This window comes from Schistocerca nitens, chromosome 4, assembly GCF_023898315.1.
Source record: "Schistocerca nitens isolate TAMUIC-IGC-003100 chromosome 4, iqSchNite1.1, whole genome shotgun sequence".
NCBI classification, from domain to species: Eukaryota; Metazoa; Arthropoda; class Insecta; order Orthoptera; family Acrididae; genus Schistocerca; species Schistocerca nitens.
Genome location: NC_064617.1, coordinates 851523983 through 851533598, shown reverse-complemented (window position 1 = coordinate 851533598; position 9616 = coordinate 851523983). Strand labels below are relative to the sequence as shown.

The 9616-nt window shown below is 37.5% G+C and overlaps 1 long non-coding RNA gene across 1 annotated transcript; it reads left to right on the top strand.

The window, feature by feature from the left end:
• Positions 1 to 456: 456 nt before the first annotated feature.
• Positions 457 to 8428, top strand: LOC126253291 (uncharacterized). The gene is made up of 2 exons (XR_007545935.1): positions 457 to 1360; positions 8157 to 8428. It is a non-coding gene; the product is annotated as an uncharacterized LOC126253291 (long non-coding RNA).
• The last annotated feature ends 1188 nt before the right edge of the window (positions 8429 to 9616 follow it).

Genomic DNA, 9616 nt, shown 5'->3' with positions numbered 1-9616 from the left:
ACTCTAGGCTTTATCTTTGGCTGTTCTGCCATGTTCAGTTCAGTTCTTTGTGATCCTTGTATGTGTTAAGGTTAATAAATGAACTATTGCTAAATGGGTGTGATTATTGGTGCAACCAACCCAGTAATCCTCCTCAGACCTAAAGTCCCCTCAACAATAAGCTCTCCAGATAAACTGCCATAGATTCCTTAGTTTCAAAACATCGTAATAACAATGATCACTAAACGTAAGGTTCAATATTACACTATAAATTGCAAAAGAATCAAATCTTTTAATCAAACAGTTTATTTGTGATTATGTGATAAATATTGTGAATCTGACTTTTTTCAATATTTTTGTGCATAATCTAAAATGTTTACTAAAGACAAACTTCAGCAACAGATATACGTTTGCTGTACTGGCATAAAAGTATTTTTGTAGTGCCACAAAGCAAAAATCACTGCATACTTAAGTGCTCCTTCCCCTTCACTTCCGCCCTTGTGACCCTCTCCCAACCCCACAGGTTGTGTCACATGGATGCATGGAGCCCCAGAAACTGCTGTGTCTGGCCCCTACCACTCTATTCAGAGAAATGTCAATCACAAAATAATTCTGATTGGAGTGTACACTTTGTTATCCACAATATTTGCAATGTAACTAACTTCATCAATAGCTTCCTGTTATAAAACCCCAACGACCCTCTTAAAGTCAATTAAGACAGAATATCATAATATGAAGTAGGGAAGAGTTATCTTGGCAAATACAATATCTTTGCTGATAAGCTAACTCCAAGAAGTGTTGATAACAACAACATTATACATCACTGAGAGTTTTTGTTATGAAAAGAGGAGGAAGAAACCTCAGATTTAATTAATGGACAAATATCCAACGGGGACCTGCGTCACCGTGCATCCTGTCTCAAGTCCACTGCGAGAGCTGAGGCAGTAACAGCTCTACGGCGTCGACAATATCCGCACACGGTTGGAGTGCGGGGATGCTACACACCATTTTGGTGCCTGCAATGTGGGGCTCGACAACGCCAGCTGCCGCCTCATCTGGGAGACAACACAGCACCTAAGATGCCACTCGACGCCTCATCAAGAAGACGACGCTAGTCGGATCATTGAAAAGACGACGTGGTATTTGTGGGCAACAGCTACACATTGTTTGTTCACAGAACTGAAGTCAACAACGCCAGACGTCACACCTTCCAACGTTTCTTCTCAACGACGAATGCAGAGACGACATGGGGGGCTGACTCCTCCACTATGCAGCCAACGCTCCACGACTTGGAGTGAGCTAAATGCAGAACGACGCAGCGCATTGGAGAATGTGACAGTGATCACATCCATGCCACGACAATTTATAACTACAGAGAAAAGTAAGCAATCCACAAAATAAGTGATCCTTTGAGTATTATAGAGTAGACTTTGTACCGTAGTTATAATTGAGATTTCACTGTGCTTGTATTCTGTAGTTATCGTGATGCCTAAAATAAACTTGAGACTGCGTAGTGATATAGATAAGAGAATACCTGAATCAGGGGAGGAGACTAGTGATTTGTCAGAACAGGAAGAAGGTAATAGAAATATTGTCAATGTAGGACGTGAAACATTTACTGAACCAGACAAAAAAGCGATACCGAGTGTATCGGGGCTTAGAACAGAAGATAAAGTTGTAGAATTACAAGATAATAATTCTGATGTTAGAGAGGGTGAATGTAGAATGAATGTCGCACTGAACAGCTCTGGAAGTGTAGACATACTCAGTGTAACGTTATCAAAACTGAATATGTTGGGTGAAAAATTTGCTGAAGTACAAATAAAATTAGACATTAAATTTTGAGAACAGCAAGCATCTTTCAATAGTAAATTTTCTGAATTAGCCGAACAGCAAGCAGTACTGCAAGTGACCTTGAATAGTAAAATTTCTGAAGTAGTCAAACAGCAAGCTATTAAATTTTCAGAACAGTAAGCATTTTTCAGTAGTAAATTTTCTGAATTAGCTGAACAGCAGGTTAAAGTAGCTAACCGGTTAGAGAATGTTGAAGCTAGATTTGTTGATCAAAAGGTCAAAGTGGATAATAAATTGGAAGATGTCGAGTCTAGATTAACTAAACAAGAAAAACAGGAAATTAAAATTACTGATTGTATAGATAAATTGCAAGAAAATTTTGGTAATTTATCGGAACAGTGTGATATCATATCGATAAGGGTTAATTCCTTGACAGATAATTATAGTAATATGACAGAACATCTGAATGAAATTGAAAAGAATACGGTTAAGAAGATCAATAACTATATAATTAGTCAGAGTAAAAGATTAGAAGATTTGACAAATAATTTTGTTGATGAATGTCATCAAATTAAAAATAAAGCTGTGCATGATTGTCATGTACGGTTTGCTCAAACATCCGAGCAACAATTTTATAGTGACGCAGAACCAGAAAATGAATATGTAGGTAGTCAAATAAAATCCAACTGTGAGACGAAGCGTCCATGTATGCAGTCCAACACCTTTGCTAGTGATCCGTGGGAAGTAAATTCACATTGGGAAGTAGAAGATGATCCGTATGTCCAACAAAGCTGTGTTTCTTCTCTAAAGGTAGAACACAGCATCTTTAAGAGTAGGCTGTTTCCCACATTCTCTAGTGAGAAAAACAATATCAATCTGAAAGTGTTCATAAACTCATTTAAGAGAATATTTCCGTGCAGCTGGACTGAATTTGATAAGATACAATTTATCGTGTCTAAGATCACAGGAGAAGCTGCGTTATGGGCTGCGAAAATTAGTGAAACATATAATACGTGTTCAGAATTTGAAAGGCTTTTCTTGGCGAAATATTGGTCCTTGAGTTGTCAAGAACGTTTGCGGAAGGAAGTTTACCAACCCGAATTTTAAAACCCTAAGAAAGAAACGTTAAGACAATACTTTGAACGTTATATAAATGAAACTAGATATTGGACTGGAACCCATTTCAAGTCGTGAAGTAATCTGTATATTGAAGGGCAGGCTGCCGTTCAATATAAGGGAAAAGCTTATTCATGCACCAGACTTTGACGTAGAACAGTTTTTATCAGTAATTGACATGTTAATGGAGGATGCCAGACAATGGCACAACAACAACATTAATTATAATAGTAATAACGGTAATAACAATCAATGGAATCAAAATAGGTCAAATAATAATAAGAATTTTAACAACTATAACCAGAACTTTAAAAATGGTAGCGCACAAAGTGATCACAGGCCAAAGGACAGTCCAAACTGGAATTCAAATTATAATCATCCTAAAGGTGCTTTCGCACTGAACAATAACCAAGTGCAAGGACAAAATAAATTCCAAAGAGTAAATGTAGTAGCAATGAATAGGAAAAGAAAGTATGGGGGGGGGGGGGCGGCAGTCACCAAACCACCAATGTTGTGGCGATGGCCGACAGAATAACTGTGCTCCTATGGAGCCTCCGAGCAAATCTAGATGGGGAACATGCCAAATGACTAATGTAGATTGGAATAATCCCAATACTACAGGCAACTCCTGTAGTTCTAATTGACCTATACTATTACCGGATAGTAGAAATGTAAGAGGAGACAACATGTACCCTCAAAAGGTGAATGAAGTACATTTAGTTGAAATACACGAACCACCGAGGAACCTAAGTGACGGGCGGTCAAATGAGAGCCAGTCATTTTAGGCCTTCCTTGTGGATGGCTGGTTATGAGGAGGGAGGCAAACTTCATGAGTTAATCAATGTCCTTAATTATAATAATGGCTCTGACATCAGAGACGAGTTAATGAAAGAACCAAGGGCTGAAGCAGCAAGGAAGAATTTACTTTACAGGCTATAGTAGATGCTAAGATTAATAATATTCCTTTAAGTATTCTGATTGACACAGGTGCAACGGTCAGTGTAATGACAAGTGATTGTTTAAATATGGTTAGTAGGCAACAGAAACTACTCACTTTACCAGTGTCAGGATGTACCGTTTCGGGGGCTTTTAGCGCTAAAGCGCAAAAAATAATTAAACAAGTGTGGGTAACAGTAGAGCTACAAGAAGCTAAATTGGAATGTACTTTCTTGATAGTATCTAAAATGACTACACCGTGTATCTGGGGAATGGATTTTTTATATGAACATAGTGCAATCCTGGACATTAAGGAAGGTGTTTGTACGTTAACTGTTAACGATAAGAGATTGAAGATAATGTTAAGAAAGAAGAGAATTATTTTAAGAAAATATTGTCAACATTTGACTGTCAATTATGTTCCGATGAATATTGTGCATTACATAGGTGATGACCATGATAAATTAACCGAGGTTGAAACCGTGATGTTGAGCATTGATGAAAAGGTTAGGGAATCAGAATACTTATCAATTCAGCAGTAGATAGAGTTAAGAGAAGTGTTAAGATCATATCTACCTGTATTTAATAAAAAGCCAGGAATAATTAAAAACTTCGAGTACCACATTGAAACCTACCCTCATAATACATTCTGTAAGACAACATACTCAGTCCCTTGGTGAAAGAGAGAAGCAGTGATGAAGGAAATAAAGATGTTAGACTGGGGTATTATAGAAACTTCAACGTCAGATGTAGTAACCAAAACCAACCGCGGGAACGCCTTGGGTGGATCGGAGCCGCCAGGCGGGGAAACCGCCAGCGGTGGAGCATGCACCACCGGGTAAACACAAGGACAAGTCGGATGACAGACCAATGACAACCGACAATGACCAACTATGACTGACACGACAAGGAAGAAATAAACAATGGAGGCTTGTAGAAACCACAACACCAAACACCAACAGTAAATCCACTCGGAACCAGAGCCAGGCAAACGTCAACAACGAGCAACGACCAGAATGCAGTACCGCCGAGATATAGACGCAATCCAGAGCGAGTACCAGACTGACTGGACTAGGGCAGAGCGGGTCCCTATATACAAAACCGGAGGGAGTGGCTATTGGCCGCTGTCTGCACGTGGCGTGACGGTGGCGCCCTCGCTGCGCGGAATAGCCGCCGCGGACGCGGAGCCCTCTATGGGCTGACCACATCCATTTGTTCTGGCACGTGTTCGACTTCTGCAGCGGGAGGTACTAGAGTCAGAGTACTCCAGCCCTCTTTTAGCTGTAACTAAGCCAAATGGAGAGATATGTTTAGTCTTAGATGCGAGGGATATCAATAAAATTATCAAACCAGTGAGGACTCGTCCAGAAAATCTTGAACTCGTGCAAAATTCCATGGAGTGAAGTTTCTGACCTCCCTCGATCTCAAGAGTTCATATTGGCAAACAAAGATCTCTAAAGAATCACAAAAATACACCGCTTTTATTTATTTTGGAAGAAGCTATCAATTTAAGGTAATGCCATTTAGGTTAAACATTAGTGGTGGTGTATTCATAGCAGTACTAGACTCAGTGCTTGGTCCAGATCTATTGGAACGAGTTACGGTTTATGTAGACGATTTACTAATTGCCACGGAAACGTGGGCAGAACATCTTGAATTATTAAATCAGGTATTTGAAAAATTCTTGGAATGTGGAGTGACAATTAATTTGGCTAAATCAAAATTTGATAGAGATCAAATTAAATTTCTTGGTCATATAGTTACACCAGGGGGAATAGTGCCAAACCCCAAGAAGTCAGATGCAATTAGAAACTGCTCATATCCTATCAATAGGAAGCAGTAGAAATCATTCTTGGGATTAGTGTCCTTTTTCGGAAAATTCATCTCACACCAGTTATTGAATAAAGAATGCCTGTTACAATTGTTACGAAAAAATATACCATGGCATTGGACTGATGCTTGTAGTCAAGCTTTTGATGAAATACGTAGTGCTCTACTTAATGCTCCGCTGCTGCACCATCCGCGAATGGAAGAGGATTTTTTTCATCGCAACTGATGCATCAGAGACAGGATTGGGGGCTACCTTATTTCAGATGGATGACGAAACTAATGTAGATTCCATTAAAATAATTGCTTTTACTAGTAGAACACTCTCTAATTGTGAACGTTCATACTGTACAACTGAATTAGAGGTATTAGCGATAATATGGGCATTGAAGAAATTCAGATACTTTATATGGTAAGAAAATAGTCATATATTGTGATCACAAAGCTGTCACTTTTCTTATCTCAAGTTGAATGTTACATGGACGACTTACACGATGGGCATTAGTGTTACCTAAGTCCGGTGAAATTGAAGAAGAACGGATCGTAGATTTTAAGATAATGATATTTGAAACTGTTCCATATACTAAGGAAGTAAGTGAGATGTGTTCCCATTTGGGACAAATGCAAAGGGTAGATGGAAAGAAATTATAAGTAATTTAAGTACTGGCAAGAATAATAAGATTAAGAATCACTACAGAATAAAAGAAGGTGTGTTGTTTTATCGAAAAAGTGAGAGAGATTGGTGGAAGATATGTATTCCTGATAAGTATGTTGATCCTATTTTATGGTTTACTCATGTCCGTTGGGGTCATTTTGGAGATCAGAAATGCATTATGAAACTACAGGAATTATGTTTTTATACAAATTTATTAAAGAGAGCTCAAAAGATACTAAAAAGATGTAAAATATGTCAAAGAGCAAAACCAGTTAATTATGGTATTAAAGGCGTTTTGCATCCCATAGTGCCTAAGCAACCACTGAGTATTGTATCATGCAATGCATGTGGACTTTTTCCAACAGCCAAGGGGAATTTTAAGTATGTATTTGCTATGTACGATTTATTCTCGAAACATGTGAAATTGTATCCGCTACGATCAACTAATGTTAAACCGATGTTAAAGAAAATCAAAGACGACTATTTAGTGAACATAGGTAAACAGACGAGGTTAATTTCCGATAATGCCTCTTACTTTAGAAGTAAGATGTGGTGTGAGGCTATGAAGACATGGGGAGTGCCTCATGTATTCATATCTCACTTCAACCCATCGGGGAACCCAATAGAAAGGATATTTCGAGAATTCAATAGGTTTATAAGAATGTATGTGGGCAAACAACACCATCGATGGGTGGAGCTGATAGATAGTTTTGAAACCATGTACAACGAGCTACCACACCTATCGACTGGTTATTCACCAAGTGAAATCTTATTTCATAAACAGAGTAATGATAATTGGCTTGGTACTTTACCATCTATAAATCAGAAGCAAAGAAATCACCAGGAAATAATACGTAAGGCATACTCAAGATTAAAACATAAGGCTAAAATATGCAAGAATCAGTTTGATAAGAGACTAGGAGTAGTAATCACCTATAAAGTAGATGATGCTGTATTATTAAGAAATCATCCTAAGTCATCAAGGAAAAAGAGACTGAATAAGAAGTGGTGTAATCTGTATAATGGACCTTATCAAATTATTCAGATACCTCATGCTGGAAGTTACCATCTCAGAGACGAAGAACATAGAAAAGTAAAAGGAATTTATCCTCATTTTGAATTAAAAAAGATATTTTAGTTAATTCATAAGAAAGAATTTTATATCAAGAGATTTGTAAAGCAAGAGAAGATCAAGACTATTCATATTTTCTATTTAGTTTAGTAAATTAATAGTTCATAATCGTTAGTGTTTTCTTAATTAAGTTTAATTAAGATGAGATGAATTAATTAATGAATATAAGTTCAATTGAGTTATTAATTGATCAAACCATAAAAAAAGAGTAATATATTGGAATTTAGCTGATTAATTATGTATTTGTTTTAAATTAAGATGAATGTTTATTTGGAATATTGTTAACATGTTTTGTGATAACAAAGGCACCGCATGTACACACGCAAGCACAATGAGAACTACAATCAGGATTAATGTGGATAGGAGATTAATTTTAAAATAAGATCACTTATTTTGGGGAAAGAGACCAAGTAACCATGAAGGTACCAAATAGTGAGAACTATTTTAAATGACGTAATCAAAATTAAGTGACAATAGTGTGAACAATCCATGAATAATAAACTAAAGAAGTTCCCTTAGAATAATCAGACACTATTCAAACTATTGAATGACATTATTAGGCAGAAACAAAATATACTGTCGTTAGTAAACAGTGAACCATTAATGTTGTGTGTGTGTGTGTGTGTGTGTGTGTGTGTGTGTGTGTGTGTGTGTGTGTGTGTGCACAAAGAGAGGGAGTGTAATAAGTGTTTCAGATTTTCAACTGTGATGTTGCAGACATCCAAGCTGCAGGCTGCGCTAAGCTGTGGTGCAGTCTATTGCTGACATCACCACAGGACAACGAGATCAACCCTTGACCGGTGACAATCGGATCGTAATCGCTGCATTGTACGATCTGATGCAGTAGCTGCATCGCCAGCGGTTTGGAGTGGAAGAACAGGCTTTGAACTCGGCCATGTCTCGCAGCCCACATGGTCCAGTGCTGTCGCAGTGTCAGTGCGATGATGCGACGACAACAATGCAATAAAATGAATTATTTAAGTTATTAACATTAGGCTCATTTTGTGTAAAGATCAATGTATATCTATGAATGGTGTACAGGTCAAATTTGTAAATGTGTGTGAGAATGGAAAACCCAAAATAAGGACCCGAACTAAGTAAGGACTTCGAAGTAGGAATGAAATACCCACTTCATCGTCCGGGGGGCAAGTATAACACCCCAATGACCCCCTTAAAGTCAATTAAGTCGGATATCATAATATGAAGTAGGGAAGAGTTATCTTGGCAAATACAACATCTTTGCCGATAAGCTAACTCCAAGAAGTTTTGATAACAACAACATTATACATCACTGAGAGTTTTTGCTATGAAAAGAGAAGGAAGAAATCTCAGATTTAATTAATGGACAAATATCCAAATGATAATTGCAATTAATATCTTGAAAGCTAAGTCCAAGATGATGTTAGTCAGAGATAACTTTATGTGGATGAGAGTTGTAAGTGCCACGAAGAAATTCAATGCGCCTACAATACTCTTTCACAGAAGAAGTCGCTTGTTGGCTTTCGTCCTGTAAAGATGTGCGAGAACAATTCTTGTCTTAGTTATTGAGAGTACGGAATGTGATGAGATTGTTTTGCGTTCAGAAGTGTTTCTTGCATAACTTGATTCACGAACTTCGGAAACTGATTTTCTAAGCAGAGACAGAAACTGATAGACACGTTTAACCATGCCTAACGGGTTAATTGAACTTTATTGATGAAACTAGTGAATATTGGACTTGACTTTCAAGTAGTTGGAACTAAAAGAAGAGTGGATAGTATATCAAAGGACTACACTCAGTTAGTCTCGAGTAGGACACAATTACATGACTTCACGAAGATAATACAATTACGCTGAAGAGTCAAGTTGTCGTAATTGTCAAGAAACTTAATTTTAATAGAACTGACTTTACCAACCAACTGCGTGTGCATGTGGTGCAAAAGTTATAAAGTATTTAGTGGCCAAGGAACAATAAACTGTTTGTTCCAAGTGAAATATCGAGCGTGGACTACATTATTAAGTGATTTGATCAATGATAGTTAACCAACGACTGTTCAGCAGGGACAATTTAATCTGAATATCAAAATACCTGCTTCATTAATTGAAAAGAGAACTTTTGAACATTTTTTTAACATTACAGCGTAGGTACACTCAGACGTGATCAAAAAGTATCTGTGGATCTCGCTTCATATAGGCTC